Source organism: Pholcus phalangioides, unplaced genomic scaffold (assembly GCF_987345545.1).
Source record: "Pholcus phalangioides strain wild (caught in Gottingen) unplaced genomic scaffold, Ppha-v1.0 ptg000172l_1, whole genome shotgun sequence".
Classification (NCBI taxonomy): Eukaryota; Metazoa; Arthropoda; class Arachnida; order Araneae; family Pholcidae; genus Pholcus; species Pholcus phalangioides.
Window position 1 is genome coordinate 5,078,730 of NW_028301637.1, and position 17,705 is coordinate 5,096,434.

The window sequence follows — 17,705 nt, forward strand, 5'->3', positions numbered from 1 at the left end:
ATTATCGTCTGCATACATTGTATCGTACTTGGCAACTAAAAATTAAGTTACCAACTAAAGCACTTGCCTTGACTCGTGTAAACGGGCCTTTACTTCTAGTTAAGGCAGGGGTCAGCAACCTTTTGAGTCGGAAGAGTCAAAAATTACAATTTACAAAATTTCAAAGTTTTTAAAGAGCCACAAAATTTTTAGAGCCACATACGAGAAGCTGGGCATGACATTTTATCAAAAATATGTATAATATGTATTTTAAAAATATAATACTTATTATGTTACCTACCTTTACTTCGGTTTTTTTATTATTATTATATATATATATATATATATGTACATACATAACTTTGAGAAGATAATTCGCTTCTAACTCTTTTGCTTGAAACAACAAACTATATGTCACAGCCAAAGCACTGGTGAAGACGCCAAATTGCCTTGCGTCGAAAGCGAATTAAAACCCACATAGAAACATCCGACGACGGTGTCATTCGAGAGCTTCCGATGGACTGACGAAAGTGACGACGCGTGTCACGGGGGAGGGGTGCGATGAAAAGCGAGTACAAGTGTCTGAGAGATAGAATCGGTGCCTAATCCTCGTTAATCGATTCAGAAAGATTTTTAAATGTTTTTTTTTTTTTTGATAAAATAAATAATATTTGCGTATGGAACTAAAGAGCCGCAGGTTGCCAACCCCTGAATCAAGAGAATATACATCGGAAGCCCAAAATTTGAGCCACCGCCCTAGATTGAGATGGTCATTAACGAACAAAGCTGCATTAAGAGTAAGCGTAAACAGTCCTATCGTTAAACTGGTAGCCAAACGGCATCAGCGCCCTCTCTGTTTAGATGGGTGCCTGCTGGCCTGTGATTGGCTGCTAGCATCGGGTAGGAAAGTCATTTCCCATAATGCATTTCCCCATCACGGCGCCATTTTGTTTACTTACTCATGTGAAGACTCTCGGTTAGGTTGGTTAGCTATTGCTCGTGGTTATTTTGGCAAATTGTTCATCTTTAAAATTATAAAAATGGGCCTTCTGAGGGCCAACTAAAATTATATTTATTGAATAAGTCCGCGCGCCTTTGACGGGTGTAAAATGACACGAAGACGGGTGTTCACAAGTATAGATTTAGCTGTTGAAGTGTCGATAACATTGTTATTGTTACTGAGTGATTTATACTTTTAGGCACAAGTACGTTTCCTATAAAGAAGTAAAAAATGTCCGCTTTAGTGGGAATTAAGATTTTTAGGTTCCGTTGCAATAGACTGAAAAATAAATCAAAGTTGAAATCGGAATAACGCGATCAAGGGAATGGGGGAAGAGAAGCGTGGGAGCCACGTGATCAATCGGCAAGTTTGACCCATCAAACTTCAGATGGCGCTGCCATCAATTCCGCGGCCTTTCTTTAACATTGAGTGGGTACGCTTAACTTACAAGCGGCTTTGTTAACGAAGGAGAATCTATTGGCTTGTGTGCACAATACTTATATAACATTATCTCAATAAATTTTTACTAAAAAATTGTTTTGCTAAATGTATTCACTATTTTAAAATTTTTATATAAAGTTTTATATGCCGATGGTCTTTTGAACTTTCTTTTGTAATTTATCACTTTTATATATGCCTCTCTTATCATCACTCACAACTGGTTGGTTAACGTTTCTGCACAATAGATGGCAGTGCAAACAATCACCTAGGTCAGGAAAATTCGCTGATGGAATTTATGGATGGAAAATTCACTGCTGGAAAAATTCGCCGACCAACAGTTCAACACGAGTGAGTTACTCAGTCAGTGAGCTACTGAGTCCATGAGTGAATGAGCATGCTACCGAGTGCGTGAACGAGCGAGTGATCAAGCGAACTACTGAGTCCGCGAACAAGTAAGCGATCGTAATAGTGAGTGAGTAGGTTGCCGGGCGAGTTGACCAATGGTGTGCATATACTTATCGTTTATCTATTGTTACGTAAATGAGCGCAAGAAAACACTGGTGTTCATGCAAATAAATGCAATTATGGAAAGATTTTTTTCCTCGCCATCTTAGGTGTTAGATATAGTGTACGAGATCCATCTTCCATAAGGGAAAAAAGTTTATTATTATTATTTTTGGAATGAAAAGCTTGATTTTTGATAGATTCCTCTAGTTGATTTTTTAATTGAAACGTAACGTGTGTCCATCAACTAAACCGTAAACGCAGTGCTGTAATTTGGAAATAAAATTGAGATTTTTCTTCCATACAGTTAACCACAAGAGAACCCCCGCAGAGTTGCCAGATTCTTAAAAAATTTCTAGCCAAAATCATCCTCAAAAGTAGCCCAAAATATTTGAGCTTGTTTTGCCATCTAGGAAAGATTACATGAACTACAGTTTCACGGTAATGTATCTCAGTGTTTCTTAACATTGAGGCCATATGGCTCTCTTGCGGTCCTGGGATTTTCTCGGGGCCATGCCATGGGTGAAAAGCAGACGAAAGTATAGCCACGACAAGAGGTGAAGTGAGCCACAGTGAACTGTGAAGAAATAAAGCTTTCAAGTGAAAAAATGCGGGAAAGAATGTTACTACTTTTTCAAAATCTAGTATTGCTGTCCATGGTACTAGCGCAACCTTAACCCATATGTTTACAGCCCGGGGCTTCATCTCCATAGAGCCTAAAGGAATAGATCTGGTGCTATAATTTTCGAGTGCAAGTAGCAAATATGCAAGCTGTTATACTACCAGATAATTATAGGCCCCCAGAACATCACTTTGTCAGAGAACCCATGATTTTGATACTGCCATGTATACAACCCCCATTTACAGAGACCTATTTTTCCCATCTAATTCGACTATTGGGTGGAATGTCTCTCCCCCCCCCCCCCTCTATGTGCATCTGTGCTTGGCCCAGAGTTCCAGAGATCGATAATATTTATAAAAATTTTTGTTCGTTATAAATTTAGTTCTGACTGAATTTGATTCGATAAGTAGAAAAGGTCTCAGATGAGAGGTAGGGGCCCTCGATAAGACTGGGGACCCACGAGAAGAAAATATGGACCAAAGGACCAAAGGGGGACCATGGGCTAAAAGGGTTGAAAAACACTGATCTATCTTACAAAAAGCAGTGATATATACAGGGTGGTAACTATCGACCATCCAATAATTACACGCGTGATTCCTTGGGAAAAACTAGTATGAAAAAGTGTTTTCCGTTTTTTTTATCTGACCCATAATTAATGACTTATAACGCTTTAAAAATTGATGACGTCACTTCAAAATCCGGCCAAATTCACCAAACTTACACCAAATGTATAACGTGGCGTTTTAGACAATGCTAAAAAATGTATTAACCCTGCTATACAGAAAACGAAAAAGATATAAAACCATTTTTTTTTCTCTCGCACTCTTTAGGAAAGAGAAAAAACTTTTTTTACAAGTCAGAACAGGTTGCTTGCATCTCACAAAGCTAGCTTCACAGAGGTAATATATAGATAAGCGTTAGTCGTTTTGCTCGTGAAGGTGTCTTTAACAGCCATATCTGGGATTTTTCAAATCCCTATGCAACACGTCCAAATGCTCATCAGGTTCATTGGGGAATTAATGTTTGGTGCGGCATTATAAACAACAATCTTCTGGGACCATATCTGCTTCCACAACGTCTGATTGTTGAAAACTACCTCGTTTTCTTGAGAGATTGCCTCCCAGATTTCCTTGACGACCTTCCCTTGGCTATCTTGCGAAATCTTTGGCTGCAGCATGATGGGGCACCAACCCATTACGCATCAAATGTCCACGAGTGAATAAATCAAGAATACCCAAATCGGTGGATTGGCCGCAGTGGCCTGCTAGATCCCCTGACCTAAACCCTTTCGATTTTTTTTTTATGGGGCCATCTTAAAGCGCATGTGTATAGGCATACGCTTGACTCGCAAGAAGACCCCTTGTATGTGGCAGTGACAACAGTGACATCGTACATGCTGAAGCGGGTTCAGCTCTCCATCCCACGCCGTGCTTCTTCATGTATCTCAATAGACGGAGCACATTCTGAGCGGTTACTAATGTAGGAAGCAATCTTCCTTTTAGACACTGTGTGGCGGTTGAGTGATCATAGTGGCGGACTCACAGAACGAGGTCCCGGGTTTAAACTCCACCGTCGCCACAGTGGTGGTCGGCTGTAGTTAGTTTTCTGTGGTTCTCAAGTTCGAAGGTAGAATGAGAGCCGATCTCCTGTTAAAAAGTCTCGCAAAAGATAGCAACAGACCTAAAATGGTACAAATATTCAATCATTACACTTCACTCACAATTTGAAATATAGATGACAGCACTGAAACGCACCAACCTCTCGGTGAGTATAAAATAAAAGGCTGCCGTTCGGAACCGCAATAAATTGCCCAGTCTAATTAGCCCTCGTATGCAGAAAATGACAGTGGTGCAACAAAAATGATCAAATGATGATTAAGTTTATAAATGATTCACACACACACACACACACATATAGTACAGTTCCGATGTGATTTGCGTGCTGGCACACCTTCGTCAAGTTACCATTTTTAAATCCCTCATTGAACCATTTTACAAGTAAGTTTTCATGCAAGTTCAAAAAAACCAAAAAAATACTGCCGATTTATTGATCAACATTGTAATTAAAACAACAACGAAAAATAATGATCGCGCAGTATACACGTACGCACTGTATGCACGTTCCCTCAGAAAATTAGACTTAATAGTGAAGGTAAAAAAATTGCACATTTTGGCAAAAAAGTATTGATTTGGCTAAAAAAAATTTCAAGCAGATCTCATTAGCCTAAGATGGTACAAATCTTGCGATAAATTTGCCAACAGTGAAGACGAAGCTAACACGTAAGCGATACGTAACAGCAAGGTTATAGTATCACACTACATGGAGAGAAAAAGTGCCAATCGTGAAGGAAGAAGGCCGAACTTGGCTTCTAATGGGATTGAATATTTCAGTTCATTTTTAAGAAGTGACGAAAAATGCACTTTGGTTCGGCATTTGGCATATAACTGAACGTTAAAAAAATGAAACGGCACAAAATTTTAAAAGCTCATAATTGACTTCATATTCTTCCGATCGAAAAACACTTTTCTATATTATTTAATTTCTATAATGTCTAATAGTTGATTAATCGACAAGGCCAGAACTAGAGGGTGAATCATGCGGAACTGGTGCTGGATTCGAAGGGGCGTCGAAGCGAAATATTTCACCCTTTAAACCAACGATTCTCAACCTTTTTTGACCCATGGATCCCTTTCCGGTAGGCAATTTCTATGGCGGAGCCCAGGATGCCTATTTTTTATTTATTCATCAGTTTCTGACTTATTTTTATTATTCACAAAATATTAATAATTATTTTTTTCAAATTTACTGGTTTTTTTTTAATTTTCCTCGAGCCCCTGGGAGTTCACACGGAGCCCTAGGGGATCCGCGGAGCACAGGTTAAGAACCGCTGGTTTATTAGAATCCTCCAATATTGCCAAACTGATTGATTTGGTTATGAACAGGCTGGTAGGGTTACAGTTGGCGAGATGTCACGTTTCCCGCTCAAAGGGTTTTCTTCTTTACCCTCCAGAACCCCTGCCGCCATTCGATGTTCGTCCCGATGTATTTTGTCTTTCGCTCTCTTTGTTCGCCACCCCAGTTGTGCTCGGCCTAAGCGTCACGCGATGTACAGTGGTAACGACCACTCAATACAGTATCCAATGAGGAAAATAATTCCAAAACTAACGAGGAAAGTATTTAAGTTTATATATCAATGAAAATTCATATTTACTAAATTTATCTTCAAGCGTAATCTACTTTTATCTTGTCTCTATGAGAGAGAGAGAGAGAGAGAGAGAGAGAGAGAAATTCATTCTTTAGATTCCATATCATAGGTTCTCCGTCATAAAGGTCGAAAAATTCTAAAGATTTTCTAAAATGTTTGCTCCACTCCATATTATATACGGGAATAAATAAGTACTGTATATCTTCAACGAACCGGTCCGCACAGACTGACAAAGTGTAACAAACTAAAATGTTGGTATATAAAAGAAACCAAACAAGAAATAAAGGGTGTCAAAAACTGTGGGGCTCCAATAGAAGGGAGATTGTTTTGAACCTACACACCACTCTCCAAACTTTTCTCCCCATCTCAAAGGGATGCCTAAAATTGCCCTCCGAAACGCGATCGTCGTCTTGTGGAACTCGTCGTTTACTCACGGAGTGTTTTTTAGAAAAAAAATTCTATGGCGGAGCCCCGTAGGCCAATTTTTTAATTATTCATCAAAGTTACCGATTTATTTTTACTATTTGAAGATACTTATAATTATTTTTTTACATTTTACTGGTCTGGTTTTTTTTTTATATTTTTCTCGAGAGGCTGCGGGGCCCCTGGAGAGAGTGCACATGAAGCGCCGGTTGAGAATCGCTGCTTTAGACCAGCGTTTCTCAACCGCCGGATCTGCCGTTTCCTTTTTCTCCTTTCACGTTCTGTTAATCATGCGCGTTTTACCTTCCACTTACAAAAATAAATAAAACCGGGCTTCTAAAGGTTGAGAAGAACTGCTTTAGACCAGTGGTTCTCAACCGGGGGCCATATGGTTCCAGGTGGGCCCTAGTATATTCCAAGGGGGGCCACGGATGAAAATCTCACAAAAGGGGAGCCCCGGCTACTGATACGGGGGCCACGAAGAAGTTTATGAAATTAAATTTTTTTAGTCACTCTGACTAAAAAAATTTAATTGCAAACAAAATGCATAGAAATATAGCATATCTTTCTCTCAAATTTTCCCCTATTCAAGTAACATTAACATGAGGAAGAAAACAAAATAAGTTGTTCATGTAACCTCGGTGATTTTACGACTTGGGGGTGACAGTAGGCCCTGACATAAACTATTAGATGTTTAAACAAAATGGAGTAACTGTAAAGACAGAAAATTGTTTTTGTTCGAAGACTTTTCATTCAGAGAGGGCTGCCATAATGAAAGCAGAGAAAGATTTTTTGATCATTCATTGACATTCTTTTGAGTGCTGGTAGTAAATGTAATCCAAGAAGTCGATGAGTGAAAAATGAAAGCTTGTAAAAAAACCCCATCGTTTTCATGCAATTACAGACGGATCGCCATCTAGTTTAGCACAAAGTTATCTTTAGTAGTGGTCTGATGGAGGATATATTTATAAAAATCGAATGAAGAATGATTGCTCTGGGGTATTTTTTTATGGATTTTGAGGGAGGTGCCATTTCATTGCCTTTGCTGAAAACAAATAAAGTCGAATTCAGTTATAACGAACTTCAAGAGACCAAATCATACATGAGAAAAAATACCCGCGAAATTTAATTTTTTAAAACTACATTGCTGTAGAACTTAAGAAACTATCAAGGAAACAGTTATTTTCCGGATATTATGCTGAGGTGAGCTCGGAAAGAAAAGTCATCACGTCTCCGCCGGGACTCGAACCCAGGCCCTCTTGCATACCGGGCAAGCATGCTACCATCTACACCACTGGAGACACATGAATCTGCCTTCCAAATTTCCCGCACTGTGTCGTGAGGCGCTGAAGTAGCGGCATTAGTAGCCTCTCTTAACTTCAGGAAATGGCCCCCGGGTGGGACGGTTTAGAGAGATATAGATGGCTTTTTTCTCAGCCAGAGATATCAAGGAAACAGTTATTTTCCGGATATTATGCTGAGGTGAGCTCGGAAAGAAAAGTCATCACGTCTCCGCCGGGACTCGAACCCAGGCCCTCTTGCATACCGGGCAAGCATGCTACCATCTACACCACTGGAGACACATGAATCTGCCTTCCAAAAGTTCCTGAAGTTAAGAGAGGCTACTAATGCCTCTACTTCAGCGCCTCACGACACAGTGCGTGAAATTTGGAAGGCAGATTCATGTGTCTCCAGTGGTGTAGATGGTAGCATGCTTGCCCGGTATGCAAGAGGGCCTGGGTTCGAGTCCCGGCGGAGACGTGATGACTTTTCTTTCCGAGCTCACCTCTGCATAATATCCGGAAAATAACTGTTTCCTTGATATCTCTGGCTGAGAAAAAAGCCATCTATATCTCTTTAAGAAACTATAATTGCATAAAATTACTGTTGTTTCAATCACAAGTGTTCATGTGCCATTCCTTTCAATTTAACAGGAAAAACGTAATTTTGAACAAATTTAAGACAGTCTTAACGTCATTTGGTTTGCTGATTGGTGTCTATATGCAATCCAAGAAGATAATGTATTGGGAGTTCCTATAAGATTGACACTACACCTTTAAAGTTTTTTAATCGATACTGCAATGCTTCCTATTAATTAACTGACCTACTACTTAAGCCTGCTGCTGGCCTACTACTGGCCTTTGACCTTTGAAGACCAAACACACCCCGCTTCCCATCTCATTGAGATACCGAAGCGTTCCCAGAGGATGGGTATGTCTGGAAATTTTATTAGATATCTTCAGGGTAATAAATAAAAATATCACATATAGTTTGCACATATAAATTCACACATAATCAATGTTCGTCAATGGACGTATCATAATATACGGAGGAAAAACAAACAACTATAAAATCTACATCATAATCTTCCGAAAGTTCTTGATTCCATACGAAGATGAACACTAGCGTCCATGCGCTCTAAACAGCGTCCCTCGACACTGTGGTCATAGCCTTGTTGAGGTATAATATATATAATCTCAATTTTTACAAGTTGATCAGACATTTATCAGTACGAAATGTCGATAGGCGCCTACTACTGGCCTGCAACATCCCAAATAATTTCAATGCAATTTTCCTATCCTGCAAGAACAATGTTGTGGACATTAGAAAAAAAATTCTTAAAGGGCATATGATTACATTTAAAGCAATTTAAATCCGTTTATTTGAGACTCACTGCGTCTGTTAATTTCTCAGAAAAAGTGCAATAAATTCTCACGTAAGTCTTCACTTTGAAATGTCAGTAACCGGCTGAATGCATCTCTTTGTATCGGTCAACCTAAAATTTATGGTTTTTAGTGTTGATAATACGCATGCAAAACCAATTCAGTGACAAGTTTTAACAATCTGCAAAAACTGCGTGGATTTGATAGTGTGAAATTATGTCTAAATGCCAAAGATTTGGAGAGTTCGAATTAAAATGAAATTGTCAAATAATTTAAATTGTGCTTCGTATAAATGAAATATTTCAATATCGAAAGCTATATATATATACAGATTAATCGTGACCATAGTCAAACGTCTCATAAATGTGAAATTTTGTCATGAAACTGAAAGTGAGGCGCGGATCCCCTTGCGCACAAGTGGAATTTCGAGGCATTTACGCACAACCGAGCCCCTCTTGGTCATTTTTCTTTTTTTCTCAGCACCCTTTCTTCCTTTTGTTTCCTTCCTAAATTTATAAAAGTAAAAAGGACATAATCATTATAAAAAGGACTGTTTTCAGATCAAATTGCCGAAGTTCACTTACTTTAGTGCAAAAATGTCAGATTTTTTCGGGGGGAATACAGTCAAACCCCATCATAATGAACTCCAAGATACCGGAGAAATCACTTCGTAATAACGAAATTTCGTTACAAAGGAATTCCAGATTTTTATATTGTTCCTATGTATACTTACCCGGGGATTAGAAAAGTTTTCGTTAAAACGATATTTTTACCCGTTATAACGGTATTCGTTGAAACCGGAGTCGACTTTATTTCGTCCCAAACTATTTTTTTACGTGTATATGCAGGCTCATGGGTAACAGGACGTATAACACTTTACTGGCGGGCCATTAGTCTTAGAGACATACCCAACTAGAAAAAGTATCCAAATCACGTGTCCAACTCAGATATGCCATTCATGTTGTAAGGGGTTGTGTAGCTATAAAAAGCCAACGAGGGAAAACGTGGTTCAGGACCTGGCGCTTGGCCACAGAGAAAAACGAAGAGCTCAAGCTCAATAGAGCTAAGAAGACATCAGAAGAGCTCATCGGAATAAATTTTATATTGTATAATAGAAATATTTAAACCTATATATACTTTTTTTTTAAATAATGTGTTTTTATATTCAATGCTCCTGTATTTTATATTTTTATATGCATAATAAAGCACCCGACACCGCCCAGCCCCCTCATCCGGGGCAATGGCTAATATTGACAATGGTCGATAGAGCCTGGGCGGTGCACGGTATGAAAGGAAATGTACAGTTATAAAGTAAAAAAAACTTTTTATACCGTCCCCGTGTGCCAAAGAACCCAATTAAGACGTTGTTGCTCTGTCTTTCCCGATGCCAACTACAATAATTACACGTTTCTAAGTGCAATATTCACCGAGATATGCGAATTCGAAAAATTGAGGAAATTTGGGAAAAAACAGCAACTGATAAAATGGTTTTCCCGTATTTAATGCTGTTTTTTTTCCCAACTTTCTTCGAATATCTCGGTGAATATTGCACGTAGAAACGTTGAATTTTTTTTGTTGGAGACCGGGAGACAACTTTCCAATTGGGTTTTGGGGCACAGGGTATCCGCATAAAGAGTTAACATTTTTATTTTAATAACTATGTAGCCCCTGGCAACATCAATCAAATATCTGAGTACTACACATTAATCGGGTACTTTTTCCAACTGGAAGTATGCTTCTAGGACCAATGGTTCGCCAGTAAAATGTCATATGCCCTGTTACCTATGCACCCTGTATATTAAATATAGTTCGGACTGTTATGTGAAATATTGCCCTGTGTTTAAGCCAACTCGCACGTTGATTCGTCCGCCTGCGAGAGAGCGGCAATATTATGAACCAAAAAGGCCACTTGAAGGTAGCTTGTCATCCAAGAAAATATCAGATTTTCGTCGTATCGTAATTGAAGTCAACAAACTGATAATTTTCTTATTTGAAAATCTGATTATTTATATTTTTCAATGGGCTTGAAATCCTGATAATGAATCATTATTATGTTCACACGAACAGTTTTGTCACTACGTACATGATTTCTCTGGAATGAATGGTTCAAACAAATATTCAAAAAAATTTCACACGTTTTACAAATACAACGCCACAACAGGCAAATTGCCCAACGAGGTGGCTGAGTTAAGAACATCATGGATCCCGAGCCCCTACCTACTACTGCTACCCACACATGTACCCCCCCCCCGCGGAACGCCCCCAACGAATCGGTACATGCGGGAATGTGCGTGTACGTGTAGTGCTACCTGACGTAAAGTTTTGTTTCTGTGTAATGCTTGTTATGTGTAGTGCTGTCATCTGCCCCCAGTTTTACAAACTATGAGTGAAGTGTTATGGTTGAATGATTTATCGTTGTAGGACTGTTGCTCTCTGTGGCGAGACTTTTTAACGGGGAGGTCGGCTCGCATTTGCGCCTTGAAGTTGGGAACCACAGAAAACCAACTTCAGCCGACCACCACTGTGGGGTTCGAACCCGGATCCTCGCATCACGAGTCCGGCACTATAACCACTCGACCACCACAGCGGCCCACTCGACCACCACAGCGGCATTGTATTTTAGTTCATTTTTTTAAATTCATAGTAGGGCTAAAACTTGAACCTATATCCTTGATACATGTATTATTGTTGAAAACGATGTGAAAAGTTGAACTTTTCAGTTGTGTGGCTACTTCTTCGTTACTACTTTTATCCGCATGAAGAGAATAAAATTAATAAAACTGCTTGCTACCACTTTTTATCATTATAAGAATGCATAGTTTGGAAGCTACAACTAATATTTCTCAATGAAACCATAATCATTTACACACACAAAAAAACTAATTTGGAAATAATACAAATTTCATCCAGTACAGTAACTTGATGACATTGTGCCGTCTTCAAGCGCAGAGTTTACATTGATTGAAAATAATTTATTCTATTTTTTACTGTATTCTATTATGTTTGTTTTGCTTTTTCATTATTTTCATAAATTAAAAATTAATCAAATTAAATTCACACATATTTATACTTCAGACTTCTTCAAACAATCTTCTAATGGGGGGAGAAGAAAATTATTCATGTTCGCAAGGAGGTCCATGGACAAAAAAAGGCAGTGGATCACGCAAAATGAATCTGCAATGAAGATTCACGTAAACAATTACGATAGCCGCCCAATCTATAACGCTAATTTATCACGCGCAGAATTAAGTGGCAAATATCGACTTCTCATTAATTAAGGGGAGGTCAGCGCGAACGCTAACCCCGCTACCAAAAATTGTGCGCCCCAAGCAACTGCAATTAGCAGATGTGGCGGGATTCAGCCAACCGGAGTGCAATGGAAGGCCTCATCCCGGGAAAGCCGCCTTCTTGATCACGGCATCTCCAGCGCCAGGTAAGTATGCTAGAATGAAGCTTGCACAATTATACAAACATTTTTACGTTAAAACATTTTCAACAGATAATTGTTTTCCCTTACATATATATTATTATTCGAAATTTTAATATTGAACTTTATATGCTAAGTGATTTGTCGATTTTATTTCATAATTTCTAACCTTTCCTAATTGTATACCTCATCATCACTCGAAAGGCTTGTGAACGTTTCTTCACAATAGATGGCAGTGCGAGGTGCATGATAGTGACGTCACCTTTCCAAGATTTCTTCACAGCTGAAAGCACGGACTAATGATGTTTTAATGCATTTTTCCTGCAAAAATTCGCGACCCAGAGGCCTTTATCCTGGATTTTTGACAAAAAAAAAAAAAAAAATTCCTCTCAGGCCGGTATTACACTATAAAAGTTTGATAAATTCCCTTTTATAAAACTTTAATAAAGCTCGTAGGTTACATTCGAGCAAATACAACCGATAAGCTTATTGGCTGAATTTTCAAGTTTTATAAAATAGATTTTATCAAACTTTTATAGTGTAAACCTGGCCTCAGGCCGGGATTACACTGTAAAAGTGTTATAAAAGTTCTTTTATAGAACTTGAAAAATGCAACCAATAATCGTACTGGTTACATTCGCGCAAATGCAACCGATAGTCTTATTGGCAGCATTTTTTAAATTTTATAAAATAACTTTTATCAAACTTTTATAGTGTAATCCCGGTTTCACACACATACACCGTTTCTCTTTATTCTCACACGTTCCCTCCACGAGGCCACAATTTGTAAGCCCGCTGATGCCCAGTCCCAGGCCAGGAGTAAAACTTTGGTCTGGTAGGAAAGTAAATAGGTTTGAGGAATAACAACCGTCATTTGTGTACAAGCTCTTTGAAACTTGAAAAATGCAACCAATAAGCGTATTGATTACTTTCGACCGAATTTTAGCGATAAGCCTATTGGTTGTGTTAAGTTTTATAAAATTTATTTTACAAATAACTATTATAAAACTTGATACATTTACTGTATTGAATGAATTTCATTCGAATCAGAATTCAAGAAAATCCAATCTTAGCAGCCGTGGTGGGAGGGCATTATATACAATCCTCAGAAAATCTTATCCCTCACGTGTTTAGTGGGGTCATTCAAGTTATACGACAACATAATTTCAGCCACTTCTGACCTTCAGCAAAATTTCGTCAGCTCTGCCCCCCACTTCCTAACGCATATTGTGATCAGAGACGTACGTCATTGAAGGGGGCACACAATCCCAACTACTTTTGACCCCCCCCCCCACCACCTCAGCAAAATTTTGCAAGAAAATACCTATGTATGTGATTATAATCTATTTATGTTTATTTCAATACCATTTGAAGACTAAGAACTGAAAATTTTTCTCTAAAAAATTCAGTGCGAGCCACCCTCTAAATCTAAGCCATATATGCTAAACTCATATCCTACGGGCAAAATATGGCCCATAGAATTATCTGATGTGGCCAGCCACACACCACAAACCTTATTTTGTAAAAATGAACTAAGCGGCACATTTACAGATCGCTTAAGTAGGCCCGTGGAACATTTTCAGATCACTCAAGTAGGCCCGTGGCACATTCACAGATTACTTAAATGACCCACGGCACAGTTTCATAACACTTAAGTGGTTCGTGACGCATTTAAATATCCCTTAAGTTGCATGTGGCATGGTTTTTAGAGCACTTGAAGCGGTCCACAGTGCAGTTCTAGAACACTTAAGTTACCCGCGGCTCATTCCCAGATTACTTAAGTGATTCGTGCCATATTTACGGATCACTTGAGTGACACGCTGCACAGTTTCACAGCACATAAGTGGACCTACACACATTTATAGAAAGCTTAAGTGGCCCACAACACGTCTGGAACACTCAAGTGACCCGCAACGCATTTATTTAGCACTTAAGCGGACCGGACACCTTTCCAGAATATTTGAAAGATCCGCGTAACATAGCCACTTTAGTGATCTCGAAGATCATAGAGAACTTATCAATAAGGGGTGCAATTGCACCGGTCGCACAAGTCTGAGGTAGAGAGGGCGAAAAAAATTAGGGGAAATGATTTCTCTGTCCCCTCTAGAAGGACGCCAAATCTGACACAAAAGGGCGAAAGAAATTAAGGAAAACAATTTCTGCTCCCTCTAGAAGGGACGTCATATCCGAAGTAGAAACGCAAAAAGAAAATCAGGAAAAAAACTTATTAGTACCCTCCTTATATAGACCGGGATTACACTATAAAATTTTGATAAAAGATCTTTTATAAAACTGAAAAAATTCAACCAATAAGCGCATCGGTTCATTCGAGAAAATGCAACCGGTGATCTTATTGGTTGAATTTCTCGTGTTTTATCTAAGAGCTTTTACAAAACTTTTATAGTGTAATCCCGGCCTAAGAGGAGCGCCAAATCAAAGGTAAAAGTGTGGAAAAAATTCGACATGATATGTTATGAGCCTGGATTGTATGCAATAAAAAGTGGTGAAATACACAAGAAAATATACGAAATATACCTCTAAAATTATGCAAATATGCACTTAATAATGTCAAAATATGCGATAACCCCCCCCCAAAAAAAATATGCACTAAAAATCCTGAAAATGTTAAAAGTTCCAAAATATGCGCAAAAAATGAGAAAATAGGCACCATGCATAAAAAAGGCATCTTTTGTATTTCTTAGTGCATATGCATTCATTCACAGAGGAAGAAAAAATATCCCCGCGTATGTGTGTACACAGAATATGCAAATAACTTTTACATATTTTTTATTCTGGCATTCTCAATTTCCAGTTTGTTGCAGCTGCTCGGTAACGCAAATACCTCCTCCTCCTAACCAGATCATAGACCGCCGCTCTGTCTCCATGAAGAGATTTTAGCAGGTGGTGTCGAAGACCCATGGAAGCTGTGCATGTATGTGTTGTAGACTTAACGTGAAGTCTTTTTCTGTGTAATGATTGTTATGTGCAGGGATTCCATGTGCCGTCAATTTTTCTAACTACGACGAAAGTGTATCGCTTGAATACTTGTATCGTTGTAGGCCTGTTGCTCTCTGTTAACGGGGAGTTCGGCTCGCATTCACGCATCGAAGTTGGGAACTACAGGAAACAAACTTCAGCTGACCAACTCTATGGCAACGTAACAAAAATACCAGTAAAAAGAGAATTCTGACGCTATTTCTAAAATAAATTAACGTTTTGTCATCTATATACACTGAAGAGCCAAAAAAACTGTCCACCTGCCTAATATCGTGTAGGGCCCCCACGAGCCCGCAGAAGTGCCGCAACACGACGTGGCATGGACTCGACTAATGCCTGAAGTAGTGCTGGAGGTAATTGACACCATGAATCCTGCAGGGCTGTGCATAAATCCGTAGGAGTAAGAGGGGGGGGTGGAAATCTCTTCTGAACAGCACGTCGCAAGGCATCCCAGATATGTTCAATAATATTCATGTCTGGGGGATTTTGGTGGCCAGCGGAAGTGTCTAAAGTCAGAAGAGTGTTCCTGGAGCCATTTTGTAGCAATTCTGGACGTGTGGGGTGTCGCATTGTCCTGCTGAAATTGTCCAAGTCCGTAGGAATGCACAATGGACATGAATGGGTGCAGGTGATCAGACAGGATGCTTACGTACCTGCCACCTGTCAGAGTCGTATCTAGACGTATCAGGGGTCCCATATCACGCCAACTGCACACGCCCCATACCATCACAGAGCCTCCACCAGCTTGAACAGTCCCCTGTTGACATGTAAGGTCCATGGATTCATGAGGTTGTCTCCATACCCGTACACGTCCATCAGCTCGAAGCAATTGGAACCGAAACTCGTTATACCAGGCAACGTGTTTCCAGTCCTCAACAGTCCAATGTCGGTGTTGTCGGGCCAAGGCGAGGCGTAAAGCTCTGTGTCGTGCAGTCATCAAGGGTACACGAGTGGGCCTTCGGCTCCGAAAGCCCATATCGATGATGTTTCGTTGAATGGTTCGCACGCTGACACTTGTTGATGGCCCAGCATTGAAATCTGCAGCAATTTGCGGAAGGGTTTTCACGTCTGTCACGTTTAATGATTCTCGTCAGTCGTCCCGTTCTTGCATGATCTTTTTCCGGCCACAGCGATGTCGTAGATTTAATTTTTTTTTACCGGATTCCCGATATTCACGGTACACTCGTGAAATGGTCGTGCGTGAAAATCCAAATTTCATCGCTACCTCGGAGATGCTATGTCCCATCTCTCGTGCGCCGACTATAACACCCCGTTCAAACTCACTTAAATCTCGATAATCTGCCATTGTAGCGGCAGTAACCGATCTAACAACTTGCCAGACACTTGTTGTGCTATATAGGCGTTGCCGACCGCAGCGCCGTACTCTGATTGGTTCCATATCTCTTTATTTGCATACGCATGCCTGTACCAGTTTTTTTGGCTCTTCAGTTTATATAAAATTGATTTTCTGTCTGTCTGTGTGCGTGTGTATGTTCTCTATACAAATCTACAATTTTAGATCGATCGTCACCAAATTTCGCATATATACCAAATGGGACCCGACTTGAACGATAGGCTACCTTAAAATTTCGTCAGACCAGGGCAAATGCCCAAAATGAGCAAAAAAAAAAGTCGGACAATAGTGGTTTTTGAGCCTCAACAATCACTTTCCGAACGTTTACTTTGGTTACCGTGGTTCCTTAGCAATGCGTTTCAGACGTGTTTATGCCTTTACAATGGTTTGTCATTTCTTCAACGCTGTTAGTATATGTATAACAGTTTATGCCTTTATAATGGTTTGCCACATTTTCAATACTCCCAGGAATGAGGCTTTTCGAATAGACGTCATAATCATCATCAGCATCGCTTTGAGAGTCAGGAAAAGGGTGATCCTCATAGAAATCAGTGCTAAAGTTGTCGATTTTACTGTAGAAATGTGGAAATTTGGTGGGGTTTTCCGCCACACATCAATAATTTTAAAAATTGTATTGAATTCTCGATTTTTGAAATACCAAGTTCGCTTAGAGATATAGGAAGCCCAGGAGATTAAATATGAAGTAATTGGCCGGACGCACTTTTGAGTTGGATATGCATGCAATAACAGCAAAACATGGTTAACTTAAACACGGTTTGCATGTCCCTCAAAGAAAGAGGAGATATCACGTGATCCAAAAAGCCTCATTAAAGAAAACACGGGCAGCGCCGGGTATTACAGCTAGTTATCTCTAAAAATAGCCTTTCAATAAAACGATTAATTTACAAACATTTACTAATTCACTAAATCCCACCTTTGGGGGGGGGGGGATGTTAACCCGATGTTATGAAAATATTATGAACAATATTTACAGTGGAACTTTACAGTGAAAAAAAAACGCTCACTTTCCAAGCGTTATTATTTTTACCCATCGTCTTTGGATCTTTAAGAGATAAGATACCAAAAATAT

At 39.4% G+C, this 17,705-nt stretch overlaps 1 non-coding gene across 1 annotated transcript; it reads right to left on the reverse strand.

Annotated features, from left to right (window-relative positions):
* Positions 1-12,117: 12,117 nt before the first annotated feature.
* Positions 12,118-12,278, reverse strand: LOC149063613 (U1 spliceosomal RNA). Its single transcript, XR_016196110.1, has one exon. It is a non-coding gene; the product is annotated as a U1 spliceosomal RNA (small nuclear RNA).
* Between the last annotated feature and the right edge of the window lie 5,427 nt (positions 12,279-17,705).